This window comes from Oryx dammah, unplaced genomic scaffold, assembly GCF_014754425.2.
Source record: "Oryx dammah isolate SB20612 unplaced genomic scaffold, SCBI_Odam_1.1 HiC_scaffold_5, whole genome shotgun sequence".
Taxonomy (NCBI): Eukaryota; Metazoa; Chordata; class Mammalia; order Artiodactyla; family Bovidae; genus Oryx; species Oryx dammah.
The window spans coordinates 10,912,436-10,928,481 of record NW_024070189.1 but is presented as its reverse complement, the minus strand read 5'-3'; the positions used below and the strand labels follow the sequence as shown (position 1 = coordinate 10,928,481).

General features: G+C 38.6%; 1 long non-coding RNA gene across 1 annotated transcript in view; it reads right to left on the bottom strand.

The window, feature by feature from the left end:
• Nucleotides 1-13,660: 13,660 nt before the first annotated feature.
• The window catches only part of LOC120863253, a 54,315-nt gene continuing 51,929 nt past the window's right edge, over nt 13,661-16,046 (bottom strand). Inside the window, exon 3 of the long non-coding RNA XR_005720958.1 lies at nt 13,661-13,891. This is a non-coding gene — a long non-coding RNA (uncharacterized LOC120863253). The remainder of the gene's footprint in view (nt 13,892-16,046) is intronic.

Below are 16,046 nucleotides of genomic sequence, written 5' to 3'. Positions count from 1 at the left end.
GACCTCACTTACAGAAATTCCAAAGGAAGTTCTACAAACTAAAACAAAGGACACTAAAGTAACAAGATGAAAACAGATGAATTAAAAACTCCAAGTAAATACATAGTCAAAACTTGCATGTTCTACTACTGTCATGGTTGTATATTAATCACTTTAACTTTATCATAAAAGTTAAAAGACAAAAGTATTAAAACTAAATATTGCTATCTTAATTTGCTAATGGGTATAAAACATAATCAAACTGACCACATGGACCACCACCTTGTCTAACTCAATGAAACTATGAGCCATGCCGTGTAGGGTCACACAAGACAGACAGGTCATGGTAGAGAGTTCTGACAAAACGTGGTCCACTAGAGAAGGGAATGGCAAACCACTTCAGTATTCTTGCCTTGAGAACCCCATGAAAAGGATGAGAAGGCAAAAATATATGACCCTGAAAGATGAACTCCCAGGTTGGTAGGTGCCCAATATGCTACTGGCGATCAGTGGAAAAACTCCAGAAAGAATGAAGAGACAGAGCCAAAGAAAAACAATGCCCAGGTGTGGATGTGACTGATGATACAAGCAAAGCCCGATGCTGTAAAGAACAATATTGCATAGGAACCTGGAATGTTAGGTCCATGAATCAAGGTAAATTGGCAATGGTCAAACAGGAGATGGCAAGAGTGAACGTTGACATTTTAGGAATCAGTGAACTAAAATGGACTGATATGGGTGAAGATGACCATTATATCTACTGGTGTGGGCAAGAATCCCTTAGAAGAAATGGAGTAGCCCTCAGAGTCAACAAAAGAGTCCAAAATGCAGTAATTGGGTGCAATTTCATAAATGATCAAATGATCTCTGTTCGTTTCCAAGGCAATCCATTCAATATCACAATAATCCAAGTCTATGCCCCAAACAATAATGCTGAAGAAGCTGAAATTGAATGTTTCTCTGATGACCTACAAGACCTTCCAGAACTAACACCAATAAAAAGATGCCCTTTTCATCACAGGGGACTGGAATATAAAAGTAGGAAGTCAGGAGATACCAGGAGTAACAGACAAGTTTGGCTTTGGAGTACAGAATGAAGCAGGGCAAAGGCTAACAGAGTTTTGCCAAGAGAACATACTGGTCGTAGCAAACATACTCTTAAAACAACTCAAGAGATGACTCTACACATGGACATCACCAAACAGTCAAGACGGAAAGGAGATCAATTCTTTGCAGCCTAAGATGGAGAAGCTCTATACAGTCAGCAAAAACAAGACTGAGAGCTGATTGTGACCATCCCCAAGAAAAAGAAATGCAAAAAAGCAAAATGGCCCTCTGAGGAGGCTTTACAAATAGCTGTGAAAAGAAGAGAAGCAAAAAGCAAAGGAGAAAAGGAAATATATACCCATTTGAATGCAGAGTTCCAAAGAATAGCAAGGAGAGTTAAGAAATCAGTACAAAGAAATAGTAGAAAAGAGAATAGGAAAGACTAGAGATCTCTTCAAGGAAATTAGAGATACCAAGGGAACATTTCATGCAAAGATGGACACAATAAAGGATAGAAATGGTATGGACCTAACAGAAGCAGAAGATATTGAGAGGTGTCAAGAATACATAGAACTGTGCAAGAAAGATCTTCACAACCCAGATAACCAGGATGGTATGATCACTCAATGGTATGATCACTCACCTAGAGCTAGACATCCTGGAATGTGAAGTCAAGTGGGTCTTGGGAAGCATCACTACGAACAAAGCTAATGGAGGTGATGGAATTCCAGTTGAGCTATTTCAAATCCTAAAAGATGATGATGCCATGAAAGTGCTGCACTCAATATGACAACAAATTTGGAAAACTCAGCAGTGGCCACAATACAGGAAAAGGTCAGTTTCCATTCCAATCCCTAAGAAAGGCAATGCCAAAGAATGCTCAAACTACCACACAACTGCACTCATCTCACATGTTAGCAAAGTAATGCTCAAAATTCTCCAAGCCAGGCTTCAGCAATACATGAACTGTGATCTTCCACATGTTTAAGGTGGATTTAGAAAAGGCAAAGGAACCAGAAATCAAATTGCCAACATACACTGGATCATGGAAAAGGAAAGAGTTCCAGAAAAGCATCTATTTCTGCTTTATTGACTATACCAAAGCCTTTGACTGTGTGGATTATGACAAACTGTGCAAAATTCTGAAAGAGATGGGAATAACACATCACCTGACCTGCCTCTTGAGAAATCTGTATGCAGGTCAGGAAGCAACAATTAGAACTGGCCATGGAACAACAGACTGGTTCCAAATAGGAAAAGGAGTACGTCAAGGCTGTATATTGTCACCCTGCTTCTTTAACTTCTATGCAGAATACATCATGAGAAACACTGGACTGGAAGAAACACAAGCTGGAATCAAGACTGCCAGGAGAAATATCAATGACCTCAGATGTGCAAATGACACCACCCTTATGGCAGAAAGCAAAGAAGAACTAAAGAGCCTCTTGATGAAAGTGAAAGAGGAGAGTGAAAAAGTTGGCTTAAAGTTCCACATTCAGAAAACTTAAGATCATGGCACCCAATCCCATCACTTCATTGTAAATAGATAGGGAAACAGTGGAAACAGTGGTAGACTTTATTTTGGGGGGCTCCAAAATCACAGCAGATGGTGGCTGCAACCATGAAACTGAAAGACGCTTACTCCTTGGAAGGAAAGTTATGACCAACCTAGACAGCATATTAAAAAGCAGAGACTATTCCAGTAGTCATGTATGGATGTGAGAGTTGGATTGTAAAGAAAGCTAAGTGCCAAAGAATTGATGCTTTTGAACTGTAGAGTTGGAGAAGACTCTTCAGAGTCCCTTGGACTGCAAGGGGATCCAACCAATCCATCTTAATGGAGATCAGTCCTGAGTGTTCATTGGAAGGACTGATGTTGAAGCTGAAACTCCAATACTGGTCACCTGATGCAAAGAGTTGACTCATTTGAAAAGATCCTGATGCTGGGTAAGACTGAAGGAGGAAGGAGAAGGGGATGACAGAGGATGAGACGGCTGGACAGCATCACGAACTGAATGGACAAGAGTTTGAGTAAACTCTGGGAGTTGGTGATGGACAGGGAGGCCTGGCATGCTGCACTCCATGGGGTCTCAGAGTCGGACACGACTGAGTGACTGAACTGAACTGAACTTATACATATATTTAGCCACCACCCTGCACACCTTTAAAAGAAAAATACCATGTTGTACTGCTGCCACTGCTGCTGCTAAGTCACTTCAGTCGTGTCTGACTCTGTGCAACCCCATAGACAGCAGCCCACCAGGCTCCCCTGTCCCTGGGATTCTCCAGGCAAGAATATTGGAGTGGGTTGCCATTTCCTTCTCCAACGCATGAAAGTGAAAAGTGAAAGTGAAGTCACTCAGTTGTGTCTGATTCTTCACGACCCCATGGACTGCAGCCTACCAGGCTCCTCCATCCATGGGATTTTCCAGGCAAGAGTACTGGAGTGGGTTGCCATTGCCTTCTTCCATGTTGTACTACCTAACAATAAAATTATATCTGCTGAGTAAAAATAAAAGGGGCTGGTGCACTGAGACAACCCAGAGGGATGGTATGGGGAGGGAGGAGGGAGGGGGGGTTCAGGATGGGGATGTATACCTGTGGCGGGTTCATGTTGATGTATGGCAAAACCAATACAATATTGTAAAGTAATTAACCTCCGATTAAAATAAATATACTAAAAAAATTAAAAAAAAAAAAATCAAATCTTGCATGTTACCCACATATTTCTTTCTTTTTTTTTTTTTCTTTTTTGGCCAGTGGAAATTTGCATTTTATTAATCATTCTTATTGACAATATATATTAAATTCATCATTCTGTACACCTTTAGGCTGGGATATTGCCTGTAGGAACTTGTGGTAGGCTAGTCATTCTCTAAACAAATATCCATTCCCTTGCTCTTCCTTAGTTTTTTTTTTTTTTTTTTTTTAATTTTACTTTACAATTCTGTATTGGTTTTGCCATACATTGACATGAATCCACCACGGGTGTACATGCATTCCCAAACATGAACCCCCCTCCCACCCCCTCTCTCCACAACATCTCTCTGGGTCATCCCTGTGTACCAGCCCCAAGCATGCCGTATCCTGCATCGGACATAGACTGGCGATTCAATTCTTACATATTTCTAATATAGTCATTACCTGCACTTTCCCTCTATTCACTCATGCTACTCTTCACCTTAGAATAACTCTGAAAATTGAAAGTGAAGTCACTCAGTCGTATGTGACTCTTTGCGACCCCACAGATGGTAGCCTACCAGGCTCCGCAGTCCATGGGATTTTCCAGGCAAAAATACTAGAGTGGGCTACCATTCCCTTCTTCAGCGGACCTTCCCAACCCAGGGATCGAACCCGGGTCTCCTGCACTGCAGACAGACGCTTTAGTGTCTGAGCCACCAGGGAACCCTTCACCTTAGAATAACTCTGAAAGAGAATAAAAATCTGTTTTGCCTCTACTAATCTACTATATGGCATAAAACAACTTAATATTGAACTTTCATTTCAAATAGGCATGTTAACATTGTAGAGAATGTTAAATAAAAAAGTCTTGAAGGGAAAATAACTGGAAGTGCTTATAATAATAATCCTAATAATACTGTTGCCTTTTCCTTACAAATATTTCCCTTGCAATTCCACTGGGCTTCTAACTCACTTACAGTACCATTGTAGCATTAATTTTAGCAGTATAGAATACTTCTCTGCTGAAATCACATCAAAATGATCTTTTACCATATGATATTCATTTCACACAATATAAATTAAGCCTATATTTATAGAAGATAAAAATAAATATATGTTAATAAGTTTTTTGTTAAAATAATTATGTAATAGAAAAAGATAAAACTTGTTACTTATAATCGATATATTTATGTAAGCTAAAATGATCAAATATTCTTCTGTAAGGAACCTTAAAATATGAGCTCTTATTATTAAAATTTTCTTTTCCTATGGCCTACAAGTAGTAAAAACAGGTTCTAGTCCTTTGTTTCACTGACTTCATTTTGGGACAAAAGAAAAACTCATTTTTGGACAAAAGAAAAACACATTTTTGTTATGAAACATGAAGAACTTTGCATACACTTTAAACAGTCTCAGGTTAAATACATAATTAACTTGATTAGCCATTGTAAATTCACAGTACTTTATACAATAAAAATGAAAGTGATTATTTCCTACTATTTTGGAAAAAATAAGGTTATAACAATATACATCATGTTAGGGCTAGGAGCTAAACATAGGAAGCAATAATTTTCAAATTGTTTGGATTAAGACTTTTATTCCCAAAGCTAAACAGGCCTTGATCTGAAGTATACAGTATGTAAATATGTTAAGTCTGGAAAATGCATAAAGCATGAAAGTTATACAGTTCCATTTAATTACAAAACATAAAGCATTTGCTTTATTTGGATAAGTTTAAGAAAAACAAGGCCAACTTTTGAACATTCTTTTAATGTGGATATGTGGATGTTAACTGATGAAGACGTTTGTCATTGTATTAGTTTCCTATTGATGTCTGATCAATTACCAAAATTTAGTGGTTTAAAACAACTCACTTCTATAATCTTATAATTTCTTTGTCCAGGCACAGCTTGGCTGGATCCCCCTGACAGAGTCACTTGTGGGCTACACTCAGGGTGTCCACCTGGGCTGTATTTTCATCTGGAGACTTGAGTGGGGCTGAATCAACTTCCAAACTGATGACCCTGGATTCTTGTTCCAAACTGCTGGCCCTGTCAGCTAGAGACTATTCTTAGCTCCTAGAAAGAGGTCACCCATACTTCCATATCACATGGCCCCTATTTTTTTTTTTCCCTTGGGCAGTTTACATGTTCAAGGCCAGTGGTAGAATGGAAGCAAGACTGCTAGCAAGACAGTCTTAAAAAATGTTGTGTAATCAAAGGGACGACATCCTTTTCCCCATAGTCTACATGTTAAAAGCAAGACACAGGCAAGGGGATTACACTAGGCATGAACTCAAAAGTGGGAATCACTGGAGGCCACCTCAGGATCCGTTTGTCCCTGCAGCTAGCAAAAGCACATGTATTTCCAGACTAAAAACAAGTAGATACATTAGGAATTAGAAAAGAAGAGTTCAGAACATATAAGGTGCTAGCTGAAGAGCTCATAGCCTACCATGCTGCTCTGGCCACACCATTTCTTTCAAATCACACACTTAGCTTCAGTGAAAGGCCAGTCATGGGTTAGTGGTTGTGCCATTAAATGCAGGAGCTGAGTTTAGTCATTTATTCTACTGATTTATAGATAAATAAATAGGTAGATAGATAGACAGGCACACGCAGCCAGCCATACCCTCAGAGTATCATGCTATGGTAAACTGGTGTGATAATTACCACTAATCTGTTCTTATCTCCATGACTCTCTGGATCTCTTCCCCTTGCAAAATTCCTCTGCACTGACCTTGCACTTGGCCATGTGACTTGCTCTGGCCAATGTGAGACAGTGGCATACGTGTCATAAGCAGAGGCTTGAATAGTAGTTAAGCACTGGGACTTGCTTTCTCTTCATTCTAGAAATTTGTCACCATCACAGAAACAAACCTGAACTAGCCACTATATGATGAGAGATCCATAAACCCCCTTGCTGTTGCTACCCCAGCCAATAGTCAATTAAACCTTAAAAGCAGAGCCACCCACTAGACCAGTAGCTGGCTGCAAATGTATGAGAAGACCCAAGTTAAACCATCATGAGAACTTTCTTACTGAGTCCAACACAAACAGATGATACATAGACTTAAAAACTAAAAAAAAAAAGAAAAAATTGTTTAGATCTAACAGGTTTTATGGTCATTGATCAAGCAGCAAAATATAGCCTATAAATATATGTATTGATTATATACAATAATTTTAGACACACATATATATGTATATACACAGAAAAAAAAAGTGTGTATGTGTGTATAATTTTTAGCCCATAAATATTACTTGATACTGGTTGTATTTTTACGAGAAAGTTAAATTAGTGACTATCTTCTAATAAGTATTCCTTATATTACTAAACTATAATTTCTTGTTCTCTTTCTTTCTAATCACATGACTGTTAGGACTGTGCACAGCAAGGATCATTATTAAAGAATAAAATATTTTAAAATAGAACTTATTTCCTCTTTTCCTCAAGAAGAAATTGCTGTTGCCTATTTGTAGTGAGCAAATCTGTAATCAAATGAGTTCAAACAAGAATTACACCATTTCTAACATTTTTAGCAACCAGGACACTACATCTGAATTTATGGTGTGTAAGAAAACAAAAATTTAATTGCTATATTGTGGAAGGGGACACAGATGGAGATATTTTAAAAGATGCATATATCAAAGAAAGGAAAGTTGCTTCTTTTTTTTTTTAATAAGAAAAGCAGCTAAAATATATCTTTACTCTGACAGAAACGAATTATTACTTTAACCTTTTATATTGGTTAGCTAAAAGCAAAGATGTTGGTGGGTTTTTTTTGGAATTATGTTCTCAAAATAGTGAGGAGGATTTAGAAAGTTTTGCATATCAAAAAAATATTGGCATTTCCCTGGCAGTACAGTGGTTAAGACTCTGTGCTTCCACTGCAGGGGCCATGGGTTCAATCTCTGGCTTGGGGAGCTAAGCTCTCACATGACACGTGGTGCAGCCAAAAAAAAAAAAAAATCCTAAAAAATGTTGCTCTGTGCAATTTAACTGGCATTAGAATATAAATAAATCCTTGCTGATTAAATAAATTTTCTTTATTGTTTTTATTTGTAAAACATATCACATTATAATCTTAACAGCTTCTGTCTACTCATCAAAAAATATCTGGATGAAAGTGAAAGATTTAATTAATTAGGTGTTTAAACACCTAGATGTTTAAATGGTGAGCATATAAATGTATGCTAAGTTGCTTCAGTCGTGCCCGACTCTTTGTGACCCTGTGGACTGTAGCCCGCCAGGCTTCTCTGTCTATGGGATTCTCCAGGTAGGATTGTTGGAGTGGATTGCCATTTCCTTCTCCAGGGGATCTTCCTCACCCAGGGATCGAACCCAGGTCTCCTACATCTGCATTGGCAGGTGGTTTCTTTACCAAAGTCTTCCCTGGTGGCTCAGCTGGTAAAGAATCTACCTGCAATGTGGGAGACCTGGGTTCAATCCCTGGGTTGGAAAGATCCTCTGGAGAAGGAAATGGCAAACCACTCCAGTATTCTTGCCTGGAAAATCCAATGGGTGCAAGAGGACAGGCTACAGTCCTTGGGGTCACAAAGAGTCAGACATGACTGAACAACTTGACTTCACTTCACTAAACATACGTGATGTGGAGTACAGTTTACATCGTTGAATAACTACAATCTCATTGACATTAAGAATGTAAACTATTGATTAAATGAATAAAGGTTCTTTGGTATGTCAATTTGAGAAAAGCATCTGAGATTTCTCACACAGCAAATTATTGTCTAACAAAATTTTCTAAAGTGAGAGAAAATATAGCTCTTGGTCTTTAGAATCAGAGGTTTTTTAAAATTTATTATTATTTTTTTTACTTTACAATGCTGAAGAAATTCTGATTTGGTTATATTAATTATATTGGTACAAAAATAAACACAGTACCATTCTCATAGCAGGCAAGAATATTAGATATGCCTTAAAGAAAAGCAATGGAGTATAATAAATCTCTTCCGTTCTTTTATCTTTGTAGAAATAAACTTGAGAAAGAAACCTGAATGACTGCATAAATATTTTAATCTACTCATACTTAGATACCAGTAAATATGGCTGTAAAACATATATGAAGAAGTGACAAATTTTTAGAAATTTGGGCTAAGCAACTTTTATAAACAAAACTGACTTTTATTTCCTCTATGAATCTAAATTATTTTTGACAAAAATTCTTTGCACGTTTTTCAAAAATTTATTTTCATTTTTCATTCTTTGCCATTGACAACTATAGTTTTGAAACAGCTAGTGTCTTTAAATATATCACATAAGACAACAAAATAGACCTTAAATAGTTAACTTTTCAATAATGTATGAGCCATTTCTAAGCAGTTCAAGGAAACTAATAATAATTGTGTATTTCAACTCCACAAAATTCCTTTAGTCATTATTCTAATTTCCCTGAACTTTCGAGTGAAAATTCTAATAAAAGTGAAAGTTTTAAATGTACTACAGGGATTATACAATGATTCTGTAAATGAAATGAAAGAATGATTTTTGCCACACAAATGAAATCACATACCAAGCGCTGCAATAAACACAGGCAGCAAAATCAAAGTTTCTGATTGACATACAATTTTTCAAACTGACAACATTAAGGGTTTCCAGTGTCATCTCTTTCTGAGCAAATATCCCTACACTTGAATAATGTAAGTATTTTCAGCAAGTAGTTTTTCCTTCTTTATTTGACCTGTCACATATGTCAAAAGATGACTGATTATCATGACAGCAGTGAATGAATAAAATGCCACACCAGACATCTATGGCAAACAATTCTTATCACATGAAGAGGATATTTGATGAATGCAAGTAGGTGATACATCTTAGTTATTTACTTATTTATACAGTTTTCATCAATTCATTCAATATTCATGGTTTTAGTTTGTGGCTTTCAATGTCATCAGTTCAATTCAGTTGCTCAGTTGTGTCCAACTCTTTGTGACCCCATGGACTGCAGCACTCCAGGCCTCCCTGTTCATCACCAACTCCCAGAGTTCACTCAAACTCATGTCCATGGAAGAGGTGATGCCATCCAGCCATCTCATCCTCTGTCGTCCCCTTCTCGTCTCACCTTCAATCTTTCCCAGCATCAGGGTCTTTTCCAATGAGTCAGTTCTTCGCATCAGGTGGCCAAAGTATTGGAGCTATAGCTTCAGCATCAGTCCTTTCAATGAATATTTAGGACTGATTTCCTTTAGGATTGACATCTTTGATCTCCATGTGGTCCAAGGGACTCTCAAGAGTCTTCAACACCACAGTTGAAAAGCATCAATTCTTCAGTGCTCAGCTTTCTTTGTAGTCCAACTCTCACATCCATATATGACTACTAGAAAAATGATAGCTTGAGTAGATGGACCTTTGTTGGTAAAGTAATATCTCTGCTTTTTAATATGCTGTTTAGTTTGGTCATAGCTTTTCTTCCAATGAGCAGGTGTCTTTTAATTTCATGGCTGTAGTCACCATCTGCAATGATTTTGGAGCCCAAGAAAATAAAGCCTCTCAGTGTTTCCATTGTTTCCCCATCTATTTGTCATAAAGTGATGGGACCAGATGCCATGATCTTCATTTTCTGAATGTTGAGCTTTAAAGCCAGCTTTTTCAGTCTCCTTTTTCACTTTCATCAAGAGGCTCTTTAGTTCCTCTTTGCTTTCTGCCATAAGTGTGGTGTCATCTGCATATCTGAGGTTACTGATACTTCTCCTGGTAATCTTGATTCCAGTTTGTGCTCCATCCAGTCCAGCGTTTCTCATGATGTACCCTGCATATAAGTTAAATAAGCACGGTGACAATATACAGCCTTAATGTACTCCTTTTCCGATTTGGAACCAGTCTGTTGTTCCATGTCTGGTTCTAACTGTTGCTTCTTGATCTGCATACAGATTTCTCAGGAGGCAGGTCAGGTGGTCTGCTATTCCCAGCTCTTTTAAGAATTTTCCACGGTTTGTATCATAGAGATACTTATTATTTAATTCTCAGATTCTATTCTTTTTAACATTAATGTGAATAAAATGATATTCTGTTAGTATTGAAATAGATAACCCACCATAACACTTTCCAGTAAAGCATTTGAGCCTGTATTTTCAGTTCAGTTCAGTTCAGTCGCTCAGTCGTGTCTGACTCTGTGCAACCCCATGAATCGCAGCACGCCAGGCCTCCCTGTCCATCACCATCTCCCGGAGTTCACTCAGACTCACATCCATCAAGTCTGTGATGCCATCCAGCCATCTCATCCTCTGTTGTCGCCTTCTCCTCCTGCCCCCAATCCCTCCCAGCATCAGAGTCTTTTCCAGTGAGTCAACTCTTCGCATGAGGTAGCCAAAGTACTGGAGTTTCAGCTTTAGCATCATTCCTTCCAAAGAAATCCCAGGGTTGATCTTCAGAATGGACTGGTTGGATCTCCTTGCAGTCCAAGGGACTCTCAAGAGTCTTCTCCAATACCACAGTTCAAAAGCATCAATTCTTCAGTGCTCAGCCTTCTTCACAGTCCAACTCTCATATCCATACATGACCACAGGAAAAACCATAGCCTTGACTAGACTAGATAAGCCACCATAACACTTTCTAGTAAAGCATTTGAGCCTGTATTTTCAGTCATTGTTTACATTCAACTACACATAATATCAACCAAATGAAATGAAATCCTAGCCACAAATTCTAAGGGCCTTACTGAATGTAGTTTAGAAACAGACAGAGAAACAAGACACACAAAGACAGAACCTGTTTTGACAAGTGTGTCAGTTACACTTTGCTACATAAGAAGCCACCTCAAATCCCGTAGCTTGAAACATCATGCTGTTTTTCATGAATATTTGGTCTGAGAGGGTAATTCCTGTGCTGTTTTAACTGTGCTCCTTCTGGCTGCTGCATCTAGCTGAGAAGCTGGCCGGGGCTGGGTTCATCTGCAACGTTTAGAATACCTGGGCTTCTCTCTGGGTATCTTTGATCCTCAAGGCGACTAGATCAGGCTGAGCTTCCTCACATGTGATACGTACTCTACAAGGGAGTACAAGGTCTAATGACTGGCTCAGAAGATGCACAGAGCAGAAATGTGCCATTTCTGACACATTCTTTAATGAAAGCAAGACCCAAGGCCATATTCAAAGGGGTAGAGAAATAGAATCCATCTCCCAGTGTAAAGAACATCAATGGTATTCTGAATTAGGGATTTCAAACTAGGGCATAACTGTAATAATATTTGCTTTACAGCATGAATGTAAATGTACTCTATGTATTTCAAACTGGATTTTTATGAGATTAAATTTTTCAATATATGCTATGCAATTTCTCCTCTATGAATTTCTCTCAATTGTGAGATGCCTTCAAGACTTAAGCTTAGGTTTTTGTATTCTCCTTCCTTTTTAACTTCTTTGGTGACCTTTTCCATACTAACTCTCCTTGGAAAACTATAATGATAACCTACAAATGCATTTTTAATGTAGGTTAATGTCACTACATCAAACGCTAAACATCTAAAATTAGTTTTTTCTTAGAATTCCTGACCCATTGTCTGTGCTAACTCTCCTTTTCAGGTTCACGTTCTCAATTAATAACTGAGAGAATACTAGTCTTAAGTGTTGTTAGCAAATGAGCACTTTTCTTAAAATCTTACATATAATCTCAATAAGTAAAAATATAAACATGGTTATTAATTATTATAGATTTATTCTTAAAATAATATTGATGACATTTATTATCATTTCAGTCAACAAGAAAACTGAAGCTGTTTAGACTTAAAAGGTTGAACACAAACATTATTAAATGATGGTTGCTACTGTACATTAGGGGTTTCCCAGTTGGTGATAGTGGTAAAGAACGCACCTGCCGCTGCAGGAGATGTAAGAGACGCGCGTTCAGTCCCTGGGTCAAGAAGATCCCCTGGAGGAGGGCATAGCAACCCACTCCAGCATTCTTGCCTGGAGAATCCCATGGACAGAGGATCCTGGCGGGCTACAGTCCATGGGGTCGCAAAGAGTCAGACACAACTGAAGCAACTTAGTATGTACGCACGCACTGGACATTAACCTATCATCTAATGTCTTTCTTTTTGCTTGTTTTGATTGCATAAATATAGATTAAAATCCTGATTCAGATAAGCAGTTACAACTGCTAACTTAAAATTTCAAGATATTCTTTATCCTAAAATAATGTTTATACAAAGTATAAGAGAAAAGGGCATGCTTCAAACTTGATCACTATCAATAATAAAATTGCTGGCATTCCTTATATAAATTTGAAAGGTAAGCAATACCCCAAAGTTATAATAACTTTAGAAATATCAGGAAGACAATTTCAGATCTTGATTGGTTGAATCTGTGGTGTGAAACCTCAGATATAGAGGGCCAATTATGTTCAATGTATAACACCATCTTATATAAGAGACAGGCACATCCTCGAATTTTAGTGGCAGGAGACTCCTGGAAACAATCCCCTGTGGATCCCAATGGACAACTATGTTTCCATGGCACACTAGTATTCATTTAGTGTTGATAATGATTATTCCCTAACATAGATTATCCTGAGTGTTGACTTGAAATCATTCCTCTAACTTGCCTAGAAGCAATAATCTGAACAAGCAGCTGAGAAAACAGTCCTTTCTTCTCATATTGTGCTACCACACTATGAGTCAGAGTGTACCGCATGACAGATGCCTTTAGCTCTTTCAGTCTAAACATGCGGGCACACGCGGGCCTATATGCACACAGAGAAAATACCCTTTCCTAACCTGCAGTGATGGCAACAGGTTCCCGCCTTCCCAGTATAACATTTTCCAGACTTCTCACACATAAACACTGGACAAATCAAGATACTCCCGGAAATCCTTTTGTAAAAAATAAATAAATAAATAAACCGAAACCTCAATTAGATAGAATCCAGAGACCAGAGGAGATTTCATATCCCACAATGATAGCAGAGTCCAACAGGAAAAAGAAATACTCCTCTCCTTTCCTGGTAGCATTTATCCAATGAAAAACCTTGAACTCTTTGTTAACTGTAACCCTCCCAACTTCCTTTTCTTCTCCATAAAAGGGTTCTCCTTTCTTTGCTGTGTGGAGACTTGCCTGTGGCTCAACATGGTTGCAGACCTTGAACTGTAATTCCCTGCTGATCCTGGATAAATCCATATTTTCTGGAGAAATACTAGGCTGTCTGTTCAGGTAAACATTTCCATGGCCTGCAGAGGAACCAGAGAAGACCCCTGAAAGCTCTGAGCCTAGGGAGCAAACCGGTGCAGTCCCCACAGTTGATTCCATTGTCACTCGGAACTTTTCTCACTGACCCTGGAGCTTGAAGGTATATAGTTCTCCTGGATCCAAGCTCACGTCCTCTTTGGTTTTGAAACTCTTCAGGCTTTATTTGGGATCAATTTTAAGGTTTCATCTTTCAGGTTAAGGTCTTATTCTGTATGCAAGTCCCCATTTGGCACGTCAGTCTGACCTTGGAATCACTGTTTCAAACAAAGCTGGCTGAGAAAGCACTGACCTGTTCTTTCCAGAACAGGAGCGCTTTGCCTAAGCAGTGAAGCATGTGGCAGTTCAGCTCTGCACCCATTCCTTTTGAATAGGAGTTGTTCTCTGTAAACTGGCTGGAAAAGCCTTTGTCTTGGCTATTACCTTAGAATTAGCTAGTATTAGCTCGCAAGCTGTGTGAATTCAGCTATTTGAACTGCTTGGAAATTGCTCTTTACTCTAGAGAAAAACCTCTGAGAAGTGGGATCCCACTTTTTTAAGTTTGTGAGGATACCCACAATACAACCTATTTTATGTTTAAAAACCACTGTCCTTCCTCATGTGCATTTGCAACAAAATGGACCAACCTGACCGAAACAAATTTAGAATATCAATGGCCATTATTGGAAACTTTTGAAACCTCCAAACTTAATTTCCCTAAAACTGAATCATAGTAAAAAACTCAAAACATTCCAGAATTGACTGGTATGCCTATTTTGATTAGTACTTGAGGCTGGCAAAAGTTACCAGGAGTCTAAAATTACCTCTTTGAGAAGATTTTAAGGTCAACTGAGAAAAACAATTTAAAAGTTAGGATAAAGTGGCCATTGGAGACTCAGGTTCTTCTTTCTTGGCTTTTTGGTCTCAAGCTCCACCTCTGGTGCCATCTTGTCTCTCTCCTAAGGCTCCTTGTGGTTGGACTTTATCTTTGGGGCCACGTTCATCTTTCCTGTTTAAAACTCCTATGTCTCCTTTATACCAGCAGGTCACCATACATATTACCCTGCTGAAATTCCCCTTTTTGGTTAAAACCCTGCCCAATACCTTTTCCTCTAAATTTGCCAGAACCTGTCCCTTTAAAGTAAGCCAGGGATCCAGATGCTAAACTCTCAATTTCTTATGTGTCCTGGGCTAAAGCTGAACTGTGAACCACAGTCAAAGGTTTTCCCAAAGTAATCAAAGATCCTCACAGATTTTTCTAGGGAATTTAACACAGTCATTGAAACATATCAACCTGGTTTCTCTGACTCAAATAAGCTGGTTCTTATGTTTATCAGTGAAGACCATTCCCAGCACTGGGTGAGAAATGTTAATTAGGAAAATCCTGAAAGGTTTCTGGTATCACACATGAGAGGCAAGCCCACTAATTTATTATGTAATTAGACTCAGGCAATCCTCAGTGACATCTTTGAGTAATTCCTAGAGCTTGTCCAAAGACCATTGATTGGAACAATTAATCAAATTTTGACTTAAGTACAAAAACTTGATATCTGTTCATGACTATAACAACTAGCATCAGCTCAGTTCAGTTCAGTCCCTCAGTCGTGTCCAACTCTTTGTGAGTCCATGGACTGCAGCACACCAGGCCTCCCTGTCCATCACCAACTCCCAGAGTTTACCCAAACTCATGTCCATTGAGTCAGTGATGCCATCTAACCATCTCATCTTCTGCCCTCCCCTTCTCCTCCTGCCTTCAGTCTTTCCCAGCATCAGGGTCTTTTCAAATGAGTCAGTTCTTCGCATCAGGCGGCCAAAGTATTGGCGTTTCAGCTTCAATGTCAGACCTTCCAATGAACACCCAGGACTGATCTCCTTTAGGATGGACTGGTTGGATCCCATTGTAGTCCAAGGGACTCTCAAGAGTCTTCTCCAACACCACAGTTCAAAAGCATCAATTCTTCAGCGCTCAGCTTTCTTTATAGTCCAACTCTCACACCCATACATGACTGCTGGAAAAACCATAGCCTTGACTAGATGAACCTTTGTTGGCAAAGTAATGTCTCTGCTTTTTAATATGCTGTCTAGGTTGGCCATAACTTTCCTTTCAAGGTGGAAGTGTCTTTTTTTTTTTTTTTTCTTGTTTTCCACCCACTTTTCTTT